The sequence below is a fragment of the Lissotriton vulgaris genome, chromosome 1_2, assembly GCF_964263255.1.
Source record: "Lissotriton vulgaris chromosome 1_2, aLisVul1.2, whole genome shotgun sequence".
NCBI lineage: Eukaryota > Metazoa > Chordata > Amphibia > Caudata > Salamandridae > Lissotriton > Lissotriton vulgaris.
Genome location: NC_141686.1, coordinates 274,064,219 through 274,083,402, shown reverse-complemented (window position 1 = coordinate 274,083,402; position 19,184 = coordinate 274,064,219).

Genomic DNA, 19,184 nt, shown 5'->3' with positions numbered 1-19,184 from the left:
AGGTAGCAAGCCATCAGGGCCAAGATAAAAGATCAAACACAGTGCTTTAGATGATATTCGAGAAATATCTAAAACAGCTGTACAATGCTTGGGAAAAATTGCACACAAAAGTCTCTGACTGGGCTTGAACATGTGACCATAGTTTACAAGAAAGTGCCATTCAACTTCTCATACCACTGCAAACGAGATAGGGCCTTATTTACAAGGCCATTGCCCTGGCAGTGCGTTACTTTTTTTTAGGCATTGGTGGCGCAGTGTGCCTACCAATATTTACAAGGCTACGTATAGTCACCCTGGGTGACTTTTCATGACCTTGTAAATACTGACCCCTTTCACGCGTTACTTGGTGTGTTCCATGTGTGTTGCTGTGGGTGTTCCCGCAACATCTATACAAACAGAAACAATCCCAGATTTACAAAGCTTTGTAAAGCTCTGAATGCTTCAGAATCCTACGCCTTCCCAGGGGAGGCGTAAGTGTGGCGCAACAAGGAGAAATACTATTATTTCTCCTGATTCTGCAAACATAGAAAGATGAAAATGCCATTAAAAAGACATTCCTGCACAAAAACAAACAACCCTGCAATGCGGACACCCTTGCAACATGATGCAAGGGTGCCTGTACTGGCCTATGGCAGCCAATTGTTTGCCAGCGCCGGTGAAAGCACACGGATGCATCATTATGTTTGATAATACAACACAACCCTGTGCTTTTAAAATGATACAGCATGGTGCAGCAAAATAGCTTAAGGCGCTGCACTGCGTCATTTATTTGTAAGTACGGTCCTAAGTTCACAGGTCAGGACCTCACTAGGTTGTGATAACACTGCCTAACCCTACTTACAAGTTTGATGATCTGACGATCTGAACCACAAAGGGAAGACACCACCCAACAGCAACCAGACGCATTGCCAAGGAACTCGATTGCAGACAACAGCATAGGCCACTATTGCATGGCCACAAGCCAGGGTGTCAGACCTGCAGTTAGAATCCGCCCCTCCCCAGCAATAGCACTTGGTCGGGGCAGCTAGCAGATTTATGATCCACCTACTGAAGCAGTACAGCAAGAGCCATTAACAGAGACAGATTAGGAGGCAATGCTTGACTGTCTCAAAGTGGTGAACTGCCGGCAATCACATTGGCCAATTGTTTCAGCTCCCAGCCTAAACTTCATATAGATACGTGTTTAAGCAGATATTTATGGAAATAATCAAGCAATTTCCTACAGGTCCAATTGGTGTCGCTGGATAAAGACAAAAAAGAACAGGTGGGGCCTTCTTCTCCAGTTGAAACCAAAATGAAGAAAAATAAAATATAGGGAACTAAAGATATGAATGTTTAAATAGTAAACACTTTCTAGCACTAAGTCACCTGATGGAGTTTTATCCAAAGTTCCTCCAAACTTCTGAAACTTCTCCCAAAAGTTACTCTTGAGGGTCTAAAGGGTCTGAAACACAATCTAATGGTCTGGAAGCGCCAGGATAGTCCTTGATAGTTTGGGACCACAATTCCCACAATGCACCTGACCAAAACCCTTAAAAGTCCACTGGATTCACTCCAGGCAGGGGACTCTTGTTGGAGTTGATGCAGGTGAGCTGTTGACCTGTAGCTTGCACAGGGTCCACTCGTTATTCCTCTTGAAGCAAGGTACATCCAAAGGGATATAGTTCCAGATAATGCAGCCAGCACACTTGGTCAGAATGCAGGGCCTGATGGTGCAAATCAAGTTTCCGGCTTGGCAATCCTTCTTCCTCTCTTAGTTTCAAGCAGCAAACCTAAGAGGCTCTACACCTCTCTCATATTTATTTAGTGTTCTCAGGGTCAAGCAAGCACTCACTCCTGTCCAATGAGGTGCAGGGCAACACACCAGAGTATGACCACTTCCTCCAAAGTGTGGCATAATCTTCTCCCAGAAAGCACTATTCCTCCGAAATTCAGTATGAAGGAAATGCCAGCAGAGGAGCAAGAACTAGTTAAACTAACCTCCAGAATGACTTATTTCCATAGCTCTCCTCCCCATATCATGTGCAAATTCCTGCCCTGAGCCTGCCATCTGCCTGGGTCAGAGGGGCTATAGGGGTAGATGGGTCTGGTATTACCTGCCTGTCCTATCCCCCTTTGAAGCTGCATGCTTTACGACCGCTCCCCACTGCTCTGGCATTCCTGTGTAGCAAAGTTGTATCTAACAGATAGCCTCTGTCTGGGTGAGCCAACAAAGGATTATGTGACAAAATTCCTAGGCAGTCTAACTAGTAGGCAAACAATTGATCTGACCAATAGAAAAAGGAACATTCAAGAAGTAAAGTTATAAAACAATTATACTTTTAATTAACATGGTAAAAATCATATAGGGACCTGAGCAAAATTCAGGCTATATGATGAGATCTTACAAATATCATAACATATACATTTAATAATCAAAACATATACATTTAATACATAAAAATTTAAAAGAAAAGGAAATTTAAACAATTCAATAAAAAAGACACCCTAAATCATAAGTGGTGCCTAAAGTGCAATGGCGAATAAGAACTCGGCGCGCGTTTCGGCGGAAAACGCCTTCCTCAGGAGTCACAGTTGGTTATATTGTAGTATTGATGACAAGCAGACGATATCTTCATTTATAGATAAAAAACAACAACAGGCAATTGATGTTCCTGAACGTTTACAAAAACTCTCAAGATGTTAAAACTGGCAACGTGCAGTATAAGCGTTTCAGCCAAGATAACAGCCCCATGACGGCAACTATCGCATATAAAGTTGTGTATCAGGCTTGGTGTATCTTCCAAGATATCAAAAATCCGGCAGTAAATGATATTCGTCTGTGGTAAATTTAAATAGCATTGGGCGACAGTTGTTGGCATATGAAGACTTGTATAAGTCTGATGGAAAAACGGCTGGCGGCAGGATAATGCTCACACGGCGTGTTTGGCGCGGCGTTCCGTCTACCAAAAAGGATTCCGGATCTTGGAAGATACACCAAGCCTGATACACAGCTTTATATGCGATAGTTGGCGTCCTGGGGCTGTTATCTTGGCTGAAACGCTTATACTGCACGTTGCCAGTTTTAACATCTTGAGAGTTTTTGTAAACGTTCAGGAACATCAATTGCCTGTTGTTGTTTTTTATCTATAAATGAAGATATCGTCTACTTGTCATCAATACTACAATATAACCAACTGTGACTCCTGAGGAAGGCTTTTTCCGCCGAAACGCGCGTTGAGTTCTTATTCGCCATTGCACTTTAGGCACCACTTATGATTTAGGGTGTCTTTTTTATTGAATTGTTTAAATTTCCTTTTCTTTTAAATTTTTATGTATTAAATGTATATGTTTTGATTATTATATGTATAAGTTATGATATTTGTAAGATCTCATCATATAGTCTGAATTTTGCTCAGGTCCCTATATGATTTTTACCATGTTAATTAAAAGTTTGTTTGTTTCATAAATTTACTTCTTGAATGTTCCTTTTGCTATTGGGTCAGATCAATTGTTTGCCTACTAGTTAGACTGCCTAGGAATTTTGTCACATAATTTATTTACCCTGCCCTAGGAGTCTGTTTGCACTACTACCCAGGGGGTCCTTGTTTTTCTCATTTTGAGCCAACAAAGGAGCCAGGCTAATCCTATTAACTCTGACCAATCAGAGGAGATCGCAGGAAGGCTAAATGTTGGCTTACAGACAAAAAAAGTCATATAACTTCTTTTCTGTATCCTTTAGGACAAATTCAACAAAAGCTAATGTTTTGTTTTTTCAATACCATTCTCTTAAGTCCTTGAATTATATTGTGGTTAATTCCTAGTGATAGTCATGCATTAATAAACTATTGCCATGTTATCCTGTGTGGCTGGGGATCTACAATGGGGAAAATGAAATATGCAATTTATCCACCACCAGGGCATATACAACAAATTGTATAAAGGCCCTGCTCATAGTTACATGACCCCCCCCCCACCTCTGGGAGACATAGGGGAGCCTTAAGGGGTCTTGAATAAGCAACAACAGTGTAGATCCTCACCCCACAGTGCTCCTAGAACAAACGTCAATTTTGGAAATCACTTTAGTATAATGGGAGAAGTTAAAGGTACAATTTCTCTATCCCCAAGGCATATAAAACACCTTTTATAAAGGCCCTCCTTATAAAGACATGACTCCCCCACCCCCAGGACATCTAGGGGAGCCCCTGGGAGTACCTAATATGCCATAATATTGTAGTTTATCACTTTTTAAGTGGCACTACTACCAAAGTAGACTTTGGGCACAATTTACATTTAAAAGTAGTGCTGCAACACAGGGCTGATTTCACAATGACCTCAGGCTCTTAGCAGTGCACACATGAAAGTGCAGAAATGGCTGCTGGCCTCTAAACTGCCATGCCCTATTATATACTATGGACTTAAAGGTAGTTTTAATCCCCCTGCCCTATTATGTACTAGGGACTTATAGGGTAGGTCATACCAATTATAAATGTACCCTAATATATAGTGTACCCTCATCTCTGTGTGTGTTTTCACTAGGGCTGGACGTAGTTTACGAAGAAGCGCTACGCGAAGCTACGCAAAGTGCACTTCGCACAACGAGCAAGATGCCGTTTTCAATGATTGCACAGTGCGGACAAGCATCCGGCACTGTGCAATCATTAAAAACGGCATCTTGCACAGTGAGAGCTGTAGTTTTCTGCCGCTCGAGTAGATTTTTACTTGAGCAGCAGCTTTCTCAACGCAGACTGGTAGTTTCTCATCGTAAGAGGTCGCGAGCATAAGCGACCGCTCGCAATGAGAAACCTAACCTCCCCGCGTTGAGAATCTCGCCGGGAGGTTTATTTTCCACGCTCGCGATCTGCAACTTGAGGTTGCTGATCTCGAACGAGGAAAAAGTGTCGCCGGGATGTCATTTTGCTTGCTCGCTGTCGCCAACTTGATGTTGAGAACCGTGAGCAAGCAAAAAATGGCAGCTGCACTACCCGTGTTTGCACTGTCGACGTGCAGTTCGCATAGTGCGAAGTAGCACAAACTTCGCAAACTACGCGAGTGTAGCGTACTGCTTTGCCTAGGGTTAGTTTTCACTGTGTTTTCAAAATAGCACTGGCCCTGGGCCTGGTTAGGCAGAACCCGGGGTCAGTCAGTCAGTTACCACCAGTAACAGTCAGTAGAAATTGTGGTTACACAATTGTGGTTACACAAGGTACACAGGATGACTTTGCAACATGGTTAATAGGGCATGACTTTGTACGGGGCGGTGGTGTTTGAGAGGGAGGGCCAAGTAATTTGAGAACAGCTAGGTCTTTGCAGCTCTTTGGAAATTCAGGTTTTGAAGGCTTCTTGTTGGAATAGAGTTCCAGACCTTGGCAGCCCATCTAGTAATAGATGTACCACCAATGTTGGACTTTCCGAATCTGTGACTGATCGGATATAGGGCCAGTCTGGATTGAAATGTCTTCTTGAGTGGTGTGTGTAGAGTTCATGGCCGGACTGGGAACCAAAACCGGCCCTGGCAAAGTACTCGTCCGTTCCCCCCCCCCACTCCCCCTCGCACAGGGGGTTGGGGGTGCAGCCGAGCTCTTTGCCAGTGCCGGTTTTCGGACGATTTTGTTACAGGGCGAATTTTGCAGCTATGCTGCAAAAACGTCCCTGTGACAAAAACGGCCCCCAGGGGCCCAAAACCGGACCCCACCCGTGCGGCCCACCCGGGGATTGCCTGGTTCCTGCTAGGGCCAGTCCGGCCCTGGTAGAGTTTGTGGTAAAGGAAGGGCAGCCCAGCCTCATGGATGGTGTGATGCACAAAGAAGAGAGCTTTAAGGAGGTAAGGGGCATATCAGCAAAGTAGCGCTATGAAATTATCGCTGCTTTTGCATCCGTTTTTGGGCGATAATTTCATCGCCTTATCAGCAAAGACACGGTATTGGGTGTTTTGCTGTTTTAGCGCCCCTTTCAACAACGCCCAGCTTTGCATCTCTAATAAGATGCAAAGTGGGCGTTCCGTGCCAAAATAAATGGAGAAATGTAGCTAACCGACATTTCTCCAAATATCAAGCTGCACGCAAACAAGCAGAGCGATAAGAAAAGTAGCGCTAACCACATTTATCGCTACTTTCCTTACGCCAGCTTGTAATCTGACTTAGCCATGTAATCCAACTCCCATTGGATTAGATGGCTAAGACCACCCTGCCCTATCAGCACGGTATCGCTGGTCGCAGTGCGATTATCGCTGGATTTCCAGCAATAGTCACACTGTTTTTCAGCTAACTCATGGATTCCTATCACTTGGGAGATAAGCGTTGCTGATAGCACACTTTCTCCACAATAGAATCCAGAGTTAGCCTGCGATAATTATCCTCGCTAAAAGCACTAAGCGATAATTTTCGCATGCCCTTGCTGATATGCCCCTTAGTCTATCCACAGGCAACTGGTGAAAAGATTAAAGGGTTAGGGTAATGTGAACATTTGTGTATAGATGTAGACAGACAGGCGCTTCTGTAGTCTGGGAAGTACAAAGACAGCTGGCCTTAGATACACGTACTGGTGGCAGGTATGATGGATCAATGTAGAACATGCGTTGACCGGCATGGTAAAGTAGAGTGTGTAGTCCTTTGCTGCTGTGGATTCACCTGGTTCACAGTGTGATTACTTGTTAGAAGGGGAAGAGCAGATGGTGTGGCAGAAGTTGGTGGGAGTGACTGTGTGGACGTGTATGTTTGCAGGATGACTCAAGATACAGCGCAGCTGAATTGGCTTCAAGTTTAGAACATAATTTGATGCCTTAGATTATTGTGTAATATACACTTTGCAGTAAAGTGGACAGAATAGTGGAGCCTTCTGTACAATGTCTGCGAGAAGGAGTGTCTTGTGGTGTGCATGTATGTGTGTGGTGGTGGTGGGTTGGATGTGTGTGTGGGGGTGGGCATGTATAAACCACACTGTGGGATCCGACTTGGTACTCACAGTGCGGTTAATCTTGTCAGAACCTGATAAACACTATGGGGCTGATTCACAGAACTAACTTAAGACAAAGACAAATTCCTAAACTTACAACTTTTGGTATTCACAGAAGTTAGGATTTTGTCTTAAGACAGACTTAAGACAGAATCCTCACTTAAGTATGTCTTAAGTCTGCCGTAAGACAAAATCCTAACTTCTGTGAATACCAAAAGTAGTAAGTTTAGGATTTTGTCTTAAGTTAGTTCTGTGAATCAGGCCCTATATTTGTGAGGACCGGTCACAGTAGTGTGTTTAGGCACTTTTGAGCAAGTGTATCAAAAAACTAAGGGGCATATTAGGAAGAACCTCATTAAAATTGTCGCCGTTTTAGGGGCAGGAAACTGCAGCTAAAACGTTGATAATGGGCTTTTTTAATATGCGTTATAGAATTCTAATAGAAGCCCAGGTTAGATGTCCTGCACATCTAACCTGGGCTTCTATTAGAATTCTATAACGCATGTTAGCAAGCCCAAATCCAGTTAGATTTACCTCGGTCCGCTTTGTAACCTTCCCTACCATCAAAGCATGCGTGGTTTTAAAATAGTAATTACACACTTCATTGTGGTCAATGGCCGATCCTCACAATAATAGGTATGTTATGGGTGTGTGTGTGTTTATGTGTGCATGTTTGTATATTTGTGTGTGCATGTGTGTGTTTACACATGAGTAGGCATATTTAAATGTGCAGACCTGCCAACTTAAAATGTATTTCTATTGTGTGAGAGGAGGGCGTGGGTTCTGGGGAGGCAGTGGGGTCTGAAGCTTTTCTCTTTGTAACCAGCTGTGGAAGGGCCTCAGAGGAGGCAGGCCCATAGAGATTGTGTGTGATTTTGTTGCACACCACCCAAAAGTGATTTCTAACCCCACCCAAATAAAGTAAACCTTTCTGAGGGTGCCACACATGTTCTATGGATGTTGCCACAACCCAAGTGGGCATCAACTTTGCGGAGACTCCTCAAGCGAGTAGGAAGCTGACTCTGTGCAGGGGTTTCCAGCTCACCTTGTGGGCCACTGTGTGATTGCCCATCCAGTGACCGAGTGAAGAGAGGCGACATTGTGTGACACACAGTGGGCTGTGTGAGTTGACAAGTTTGTATGTGGCTTCCAGTAGCATGCTATGATATTCTGTGCTTTTTAAATGTGTGTTTTGCTTTAATTTACATTGTCAGCCATTGTAAGTTTATCTCTTCTTCTAATGCTTCAGAGTTCTGGAATTCTGATTACCAAGCTTCAGCATGGAATGTGTATCTTTAATTTACTTAAACTGTTATTCTGTTGGTTGCTCTGAAGATGGTATTAGCAGGCTGAGGTGTTACCTTTAACTTAAATAAAGAATCCCTTTTTACACCTTTGACTTTTGTGGAGGATCTTTACACATGCCTCTGTCATTGATTCTGTACCTCTTTCCATGGCTGCCTCTGCCTCTCTCTGGTGAGTGGGATTGCCTGCTTCTAGTTTTCCTTCTATTTATGACACTGTGTGTGTGTTGTTGCTGCCCAGACTGTGATTAGTGAAGTAATGGCTTCTGAAGGTTTTCAAAGCACTTTCTCTCTGTGGCTGATGAAGTGTCAAATCTGACACAGTCTCCAAGATTATGTTTGTCAGGTGCAGGCGTAGGACAGGTCAGGCGTCAGCGGTACATGACAACACACCGGGGAAATCCATCCACTCACAGGCTCATTGGTCCCAACCCCTTCTCCGTGTCACTACACCTGTCTTTGATGATACACTGCTGCACAGGGACAGAGAAGACAGGGTCACAGTGCAGGTAAGAAATGCCACCGGCTCCATATGGGAATGTGTCTATCAAATACTGCCTTGCTCTATGAGGCATTTCATTTCAATTGCATTTCATGTGTTGATAGTGTGCAGAAGGGCATAAATACTACACAAAGGCAGCTTGAAAGCATTTGCCATCAAGTCAACTATGTTGCATGTGTACCAATAGTTTTTAAAAGAGTGTTACAAAACATAGTGTCAATGTGAAAAGACCTGGTTGGGGGCATGTCCCTGGCCTGGGTCAAATGTGCACCTGAATCAGCTACAATCAATCTTGAGTGGAGACTGAATTTTAAGAAGCCTATCCCTCACAGCCTTTTTTAGATCTCCAGATGTTCCACCCCACAGGTATATTCTTTCATTATTTTACCCTTCTGGATATTCTGTTCACATTTTGTGGTGGCATATTTGTATAAGTTTGTTTTGTTTTGTGATATACCACTGCTCTGACCCTTGTTTCTACTTTCAATGTCAACTGTTTCTATTTTCTATACCATGATCTGGATTGGAGGCTGATCTCAAACCTGACAGCTCATTGAACGAATGCATCCCCTCCAGGAACCTGTCCGTAACCTCATGGTCAAAGCTTCGTACCCCTAAAGGTCATTCAGCTTTCAGAGGTCGATAGACTGAATACCATTAAGTTGGGTAACAATTAATAAAATAAGCACCATTGAGATCGGTAACAATGATGAATGCTCACCCTCACCCCTACTTTATGAGCCCACCCACAACCATGCACTACTCGCCCCACGCCGAACTTGTACTACGATACCGTTAGGCAACTCCTGAACTCCCCCTGACAAGTTACCCTCCCCCTCACCTTCCCCCGCTGGCAAACCCAGAAGATCCCGAATCCTCCTATTCTTGAACGGCGACCACATAACTGGGTTAATAATAATGCTCCCACTGATAATATTCAGCAAGAGACCTTCCCATGGTGCAAGACAGATGCTAAAATGTCAAATGTTATGTATAAGATGTGTAGTAGAATCATAGGATCCCGAAGCGGCATTGATATTAGATCACTGTAAATACAATTTGATACAGGACATTACTGAGCAAATGGCTGCAAAAGATGTATAAATGACTTCCATTGCTCAAGGATCTGTATAAATGATACTGAACATTAATAAACACTATTTATTAAAAATTAAAAAAGATGAGTAACAATGAGCACCATTCAGATGGGTAACCATGAGCACCATTGAGATCGGTAACAATGAGTACCATTGAGATGGGTAACAATGAGCACCATTGAGGTGGGTAACAATGAGTACCAATGAGATGGGTAACAATGAGTACCATTGAGATGGGTAACAACGAGCACCATTGAGATCAGTAACAATGAGTACCATTGAGATGGGTAACAATGAGCACCATTGAGGTGGGTACCAATGAGTACCAATGAGATGGGTAACAATGAGTACCATTGAGATGGGTAAGAACAGGCACCATTGAGATCGGTAACGTTGAGTACCATTGAGATGGGTAACAATGAGTCCCATTGAGATGGGTAACAATGAGTACCATTGCGATGGGTAACAATGAGTACCATTGAGATGGGTAACAATGAGCACCATTGAGATCGGTAACAATGAGTACCATTGAGATGGGGAACAATGAGCACCATTGAGGTGGATAACAATGAGTGCCAATGAGATGGGTAACAATGAGTACCATTGAGATGGGTAACAACGAGCGCCATTGAGATCGGTAACAATGAGTACCATTGAGATGGGTAACAATGAGCACCATTGAGGTGGGTAACAATGAGTACCAATGAGATGGGTAAAAATGAGTACCAATGAGATTGGTAGGTAACAACGAGTACCATTGAGATGGGTAACAATGAGTGCCATTGAGATGGGTAACAACGAGTACCATTGAGATGGGTAACAACGAGCACCATTGAGATCGGTAACAATGAGTACCATTGAGATGGGGAACAATGAGCACCATTGAGGTGGGTAACAATGAGTACCATTCAGATGGGTAACAACGAGTACCAATGAGATGGGTAACAACGAGTACCATTGAGATGGGTAACAATGAGTGCCATTGAGATGGGTAACAACGAGTACCATTGAGATGGGTAACAATGAGTACCAATGAGATGGGTAACAACGAGTACCATTGAGATGGGTAACAATGAGTGCCATTGAGATGGGTAATAATGAGTACCATTCAAATGGGTAACAATGAGCACCATTGAGATGGGTAATGAGTACCATTCAGATGGGTAACAACGAGCACCATTGAGATGGGTTATGTCTAGTTTTGCATGCAGATAGCCTACGTGATGAGCGCGTGCTTCACAGAGGCATGTTTGCCTAAAGCTAGATTTCATCTTGATGTTGCCATAGAGCTCCTCATGTGCCAGATCTACTATACTTTGCGGGATGCTTTTTGGAATGGTAAATCATGAACCCCAAAACAGCACTTCATCCTCTATGAGGAAGAGTTTTAATTTGATGCTGGAGTGAGCCCTGTATGTTCAGGCTTACAGAGTGGGGTACCACGCTCTGAACTATCTGACCGGGAGCAGTAGACCACTTCAAATCAACAACCTGTAATTGAGGCATCCATATTTCTATCTTAGTAAGAATATTAGCTGTGGGTTCACTAAAGATTGAGATGAGAACCTTGTAGTCAGCCATAGTTGCGAATAAATGGTTATACGAATCTTAATTAAAATGGTGACCACCCAAAAGGATTGCAACAGCCTCCCATGCAATCTCTGAACAGCACTAGTCAAAACAACGAGTGGTGGAGTGACGCAAGTGTTGTGTTTTGTTGTGCTCCGCAATATAGGCCTGGGTAGTCACCTAACCTTTCACTTACATTTTCCCTGTCATTGTACTAAATAAGGGTTTTTGGTATTGAACTTTTACCTAGTTAAGGTGCTGTATAAATGTTCTGTGGTTTTCCCAGGAAACTAGCCTCATTTATTATGCATGAGGATTCTCAGAATGAAGCAGGATTACCATCTTCTTCACAATAACTATGTATAAGGGTCATCCCTTTTGTCATCCTCGTCCGACATGACACAGAAAGGTAGAACCCCTGAGGGTACCTTCTTGGGTATATAAACACCATATCTTTGATGGGGCAGGCAGAGGAGAAAGACTTCAATGCTCAGACGCTGAGGTTCCTGCACGCAGACTCCCTTGCGGGGTGCCCATCTCAAGATCAAGATGGGGTCCCACCGTCTCTCACTGCAGCTAAAGGGGTTGGCTTCCGCCTAGGGGGATTCTTGGCTCTACACCTACATACATGCAAGGTATGCTAGGTACACTTAGGTACATCTAGTTAGGGTTGCATCATAGAAGTAAGTATTATTATTGACTTACATTTTTATACCTGCCTGTATTCATTGTCTTAGCACAATAGTAGAAATTTACCATTCATTTACTTTATTGGTGATTATAATCATTATATCTGTTTCTGTCATATGGTTGTTTCAGCAAAAGGCATTTAGGAGTAGTAAAGTTAGGATTCCTAACTTTACTACTCCTAAACTGAGACAAAATCCTATTTTTTACGACTTTCGTTATTCATAAAAGGCATTTAGGAGTACTAAAGTTAGGAATCCTAACTTTACTACTCCTAAATGCCTTTTGTGAATACCGAAAGTTGTAAAGTTAGGATTTTATCTCAGATTACTTTTGTGAATCGGGCCCAATGACTCTGTAGTGTGTTAGGTCACTTTGGGAGTACTAGGATTCTGTGGTGTTTTAGGTCACTGTGGTATAACTGATTTTGTGGACCTACTAGGCCACTGTGGGAGTACTAGGATTCTGTGCTGTATTAGGTCACTGTGGAAGTACAATGATTCTGTGGTTTGTTAGGTCACTGTGGGAGAAGAAGGAGTATGTGGGCGTATTAGGTCACTATGTGAGTACTATGATTCTTTAGTATGTTAGGTCACAGTGGAAGTACTATGGACGTACTAGGTCACTGAGGGAGTACTATATTCTGTGGTGAGTTAGATCACTGTGGGAGAACTATGATTCTGTAGTATGTTAGGTCACTGTGGTATAACTATGATTCTGTGGACGTACTAGGTCACTGAGGGAGTACTATATTCTGTGGTGAGTTAGATCACTGTGGGAGAACTATGATTCTGTAGTATGTTAGGTCACTGTGGTATAACTATGATTCTGTGGACGTACTAGGTCACTGTGGGAGTACTATGATTCCGTTCTGTATTAGGTCACTGTAAGAGAACTATCATTATGTGGGTGTATTAGATCACTGTGGGAGTACTGTGTTTCTGTGGTGCATTAAATCATTCTGTGAGTACTATGATTTGGTTGTGTATTAGGTCACTAGGGGAGTACTAAGATTCTTTAGTGTGTTAGGTTACTGTGGGAGTACTATGGTTTTGTGGTGTGTTAGGCCACTCTGGAAATATTATGATCTGTGGGTGTGTTAGGGCACTGTGGAAATACTATGATCCGTGGGTTTGTTAGGTCAATGTGGGAATACTATATTTTGTCGGTGTATTAGGTCCCTCTGTGAGCACTATGACGCTGTGGTGTGTTAGGTCATTGTGGGAGTATTATGAATTTGTGAGTAAATTAGATCACTGTGGGAGTGCTATGCTTCTGTTGTGTATTCGGTCACTGGGCTTATAATGGCTGGTAAAAGCCTGGAGCTCCAACATTCCAATGTTTCTTTGTTCACAGCTCTGGCTGTGAACAAAGGCTTCAGGGAGCCTGAGGGGATTCCAATCCCCTAACGCTCCCAAAAGGCTTTGTTTTTTTGTTAGAACATTCTGTCCTCTAGTGACAGAATGTTCTAATAGCCTTATAGCCCTTCGTAGATGGGCTATACCGCTATTAAAGTCCCTCTCCCTTGTTAAAGGCCTCGCCTTCGGCTCGGGGCCTTTAACTCTGGAGAGGGCCTTTAATGGCTGGTATAGCCCTCTACGGCAGGCTATAAGGCTATAATAAATTATTTGAGACTCAAATGAGAACAATCCAATCAGTAGCACCGGAGATATGCAATGTTAAGGATTTACCTAAGAATTGTGCAATTTCAATATTTTCAGTCAAAAATACTGCCCAGAAGCACAAAACAACAATTGTAGTTATCTGGTGGCGCCAGGCCGGGACAAAGTCACAAGTTTAGGCCGACAACGATGGAGCGCGGGGAAATACAGGTATCAAGTTAGGCCTGCTGAGCAAGAGTACCTTATATCCAGGTTGCACAGCATTGCAACATCCTGCACTGAGGATGCATCGCACAGCGGTGGTTCTGAGGAGCTGCAAGGTTGAGATGTGAGGACCTGCGATGTTGTCGGGCATGCTGCCGATAAGGGTCTTGCAGTGCGAAGTCCTACCCCGAGGAAGAGTTGTGCAGCAGCAGTTCCAAGGAGGCTGTGGGCTGTGATGTGAGGTCCTGCATCGGTCATACATCATGCTGTGACTGTTCTGCCCACAGGACCATAGCTGTCGTGGCCGAGCACTTTCAGTTTCACTTCCAAGGGTCCAGGACTAGGGTGGGACCACTTGGGGACTAGACTCTCAGCAGACTGAGTAAATGTGCTGGGTTCAAGGTGGTTGGAGCCTGTTTTGTCCCTGAGGCTTCTCATCAGGAGGCTGGCCAACTGGCCATTGGAGTCACTCTGGTGATCCTAGGGTCAAGATGCAGGTCCAGTCCTTAATCCAGGCTACGGAGCAACAACAAGCAGGGCAACAGAGTAGCAGTCCTCGCAGAGCAGCACAGAAGTCCTTCTGAGTATTCCACAGGTTCAGAGGCGCACTGAAGAGTTGCGTCTGAGGGTCTATTATTTAAACATTGTTCCTACTTTGAGGTTTCCACACCCAGACGTGCTTGGAATTTCTTGCCTCCCTGCTCTGGCTGAAGGTTGTCTGGGGCCACAATAGACTAATTTCAAGCTCTTTGTGAATGCGCTCATGCAGAGACTTTGTGATGTGCAAGTGTAGTAGGTGACCTATCCTCCTCCTCATCATCATCAACTCAGAGATGGCACATCCTGCTAACACCTATAGCCCTTTGTTTCACTGTCTGGGAGCAATACACAAAAGCCAACTTGCTAACTGCACCCAGTCATCTAACGCAGTAACTAGGCTGCAGACACTACATTTTTGGGAGCAGAAAATGCCAACTTTCAAAAATTGTCATTTTCAGAATTTTGACTTAAAATCAAACTTCTTCATAAAAAAGTGTTTTAAATAACAATTCTTTACAGCCTATTCTTGACATTCCTACATGCTCAAGTTGAATGTTATCACTTATTACATGCCAATTTAACCCAATGTAATCTTGTGGGAGAGGTAGGCCTTGCAATAGGGAAAATGGATTTACATGTCCCACTGCACCCTGCTCCCTGGGCTGTTTAGGTGTGACTTATATGTATTAAATAGGACGGTTTATGGCTGACAAAATATTTATTTGGCCAGGTCGAAATGGCAGGTTCAACCACACAAATAAGCTGCAGTGGCAGACCTGTGACATTTTTAAAGGGCTATTTAAGTGGGTGGCACCATGACTGCTGCAGTCCCACTAGTAGCATTTAATTTACAGGCTCCGAGTACATGTAGTCCTACATTTCTAGGGACTTACAAGTACATTAAATGTGCCAATCAGGCGCAAGCCAATGTTACCATGGTTAAATGAGAGCACAAGCACTTTAGCAATGGTTAGTAGTGGTAAGTGTGCAGAGTCCTAAAACAAAGGGGCAGATTTACAAGCCCCATTTTCCACATTTACGCCGCAGTTGCGTCACTTCTGTGACACAGCGGTGGCGTAAATCATGTGCCACGTTGTAAAGCCCTGCGCCACATGAAACCTGCATTAGGTTTCATGTGGGCGTTTCAGCGCAGGGTGGGCTTTCCGTCACAGGAACGCCTCGTAAAATTGACGCAGTGAAATCTACAAGATTTCTCAGAGTCACTTTTACGTCCATGCTGCGTCAATACCCTGCGCCTGCTTGAAGCAGTCTTAAGGAGTGATGCAGCATGTTAGGCATAGGGTGCCCCTGAGCATTGCTGGAGCACCATCGCGCTTGAGACACGACTCTAGCAATGATGCCACCCTTACGCCACAGGATGTGACACGCATCGCCCTATCCTTCCGCCATGGTGCGCCGCATTGTAAATGCGACGCATTCGTGGTGGCGCAGGGAGGAAATTGCGTGTCGCATCTGTTCTGGCGCATCCCTGATGATTTGCAGACGTGCGCTAGAACACGTAAATCTGCCCCAACGTTGGGAAAAAAACACGCTAATGATGCCAGGAGCAACAATACTTCAACCTCATTTTTTAGCATCAGATATTTTTGGGAAAATTACATCATTGCTTACCTAAGTGCAGGGTTGTGGCCTCTACACCATGACCAAAGTGGTTCAGTTTACCACAATTCAGGCAAGACGTATTATTCAATGCAATCATGAAAGTATAGAACCACCATATGAATTTCTGATAACTTGCTTTGGTCTTTGCATCAGATGCACACATCGTCATTGGCTTGGAGAGTCACCTCCGACGACCATGGCAATTTATTGAGTTATGAATTGTGGGGTAAATATCTCTCATGGAGACTTCATTGGTCATCTCTATCTTTCTTGTGGCCCATCTAGCGGAGGATTATTTGCCCTGGTCACATCTTTTGTCGTAGATCAATGACATGCTGTGCTCCCTTACTTTCTGGAATACATAGGATTTGCACTCCCTCTATGGTCCGATCTCGCTTCTCAATGTTGATGTCCGGCGAATAACTAGCTGCAAGATGTCTTAGCCTAGAGAGGACACACCTCTAAGTGCACCAGATGCATGCCTGGCTCTTCATTGATGAGGTCTCTTAAAAACTGGCAAAAGCTCAACGTATAAAATGGAATAAACATTTTGCAACTGCCAATATTCAGTCATTGGCAGTGAGAGGAGAAGATTAAAATTCTTTGTAAATATCTTCATTCACAAGGTGGACCAAAAGCCATGGAAACACAGGGGCAGATTTACAAGCCCCTTGCGCCACTTTTGCGTCATTTTTAACATGGGAAAAGTGACGCAATATTGGCGCAAGGGGCTTGTAAATCTGCCCCACAATCTTTAGCGAGGAGGAAGATGTTTTGTACACATTCTGGCCAGAGAAGCCTTCCTGAGCCCAGAGAGAAAGAGACCTTACAGAAAGCAAAAGGATAAACAAAAGGGAAGCGGGGCAAGGCCTACATGAAACACCTTCTGCTCCTTGGTCTGTTCCCCTTTAGAAGACTTAGTAAATTGGCTCGCCTTCTGCTCTGTCTTGGAGCAAGTAGTTTCACTATATCATCTGTAGGGCAATGAATTGAAATTTTATGATAATTTAAGTTTTTGTGTTTTTAGTTAGAAATCATTTTTGGTCTTAAGCATAAATGGCCAGTAATAGTACATAACATAGCAGGGATGGTCTTGTAAAAAATGTTCTCAAGGCACAATGGAAGTTTTGCCTGATTTTGCCCTTGGTATTACAGGATGGGCTGCAGACACTTGTGTGTAATGCCTAGAGGACATTTCCCCATTTGCACAGCAGTGAGACCCCATGCAAATAAGGGAGCACCTTAGCCTCAGCACCTTTGCAGTTTTGCAGATATGGTTCTAGAGACAAACAAGCCATTAGGATGTGCACAATATGTGCGCCACATATGAAGTGGTACACAGTTAGAGCACTTCAAGAGTGTACATAATGTGAAGGCAGCAAGGGGTTGCAACGGACTGCTCAAGCCTTTCCCGTATGATTCACACTGCACACATCATCGAGGGGATCCCTGCCCATCCTCAACGTGCTGCCATTCTGTCTGCATTAAGAGACGTACCAAAGTTTCAAACCTCTGTTTGCCTTTCAGTGCTTGTTGTGCTGCCCTATGCCAAATCCCCATAAATGAGGGCCTCAATTCATTGGGCAAAGAGATTTGCACACAAGCTTTGCCCCCATCTGCTCCAGCTGCACCACACTGAGGGCGCGCATGGTGCCAATCTCTTTGCCCAATGAACTGAGGCCCTCATTTATGGGGATCTGGCGTGGGGCGGCACAACAAGTCACCGTGCTCAACTGCCCTACGCCAAAGCGAAAGGGCAGGAATGCACTTTATTTCTGCAATACGGTGTATTCATGTCCTTTCCCCTTACACTGATGCCAATTTGGCAGCCTGGCGCAACCGCTGGCCCCTTTGCACCATGATGCAAGGGTGCCTATGTTGCCAGCAGGATTCTTTTGGGGCAGAAAGGAGCACCTTTCTGTTCAGAAACAATCCTAAGAGGAATAAAAAGAGGCAACATAAAGTTATTTCTCCTCATTACGCCTCACCTTGGAAGTGGTAATGTTTTGGTGCTTCTCCAGGTTCAGATGCTCTTGTAAATCTGCGGAAAGTGTTAAAATCCATGGATGCTGCATGGGAAAACCCACCGCAACGCCCATGGGACGCCTCTTGAACACAGAGTAAGGCAACACAGCGGGAAAACATCCTTTACGACGCAATTTTTACCACGCAGTGCATTTACAACGTAGGTTTTTCAACGCAAGTCATTACAACGAATTGCGCTGGGGGGGCGCTGTAGGATAGGTAATAGTTTAATTTACTATCCAACACCTTCCCTACTATCCACGAGGACTGGAGTTGGAATAGTAAATTAAACTATTCACTATCCAGCACCCCCCAATGCAAGTCGTTGTAACGACTTGCGTTGAAAAACCTGCGCTGTAAAGGCATGCGTGGTAAAAGCATGCGTTGTAACAACGTACATCCCAACAAAGCAGTGTGCGCTGCCTTGCCTTACACCATATCTCAGAGGCTATTTAAAGTCACACATATTCGCTGTGTGCTGAATCATTGATATGATTTTGTGATTGAGCTGCCTGAGCGTCACAAAAAGTGATGCTCCGACGGCGCAAGGCAGTGCTTAATTTGAGCAGGTGCTTTCAGGTGCTCAGCACCTGCACTTCTTTCACACGGGGCTACAATTTCTGAACCTGCAGGTGGCCATCTCAATATTAATTGTTCAATTCAAAATAAAAAGAATAACATACACAAAGGTGATAGAAAACAATTAGAGAGGTGAGAGGATATACTCTTAGAGCAAAGACTTAGGGGACAGACAACAGATCAAGGTTAGAAGATAGAGACTGAGGCAGTGAGAGTGTTGAAAGTGGGGCTCACCGGAGGAAAGCGTGTGCGGTGGCCTCCTTGGCAAAATGTTCAGCACCTGCACTTGTTTTTTTTTTACAAATTAAGCACTGCGCAAGGGGCTCGTAAATATGCTCCTGATTGTCTCAGTAGCTTATAAAAATCTTATAAATTAACCTACAATGGACTAGAGCCTACCCCACTCTGGAGAGCATCTGATAATCTTTCCACCCTAGGATAGCTCAGCGCCGCTTTTAACAAAAGCACATTTCTGAACTTCAGTAACAGTTTAGAAAAG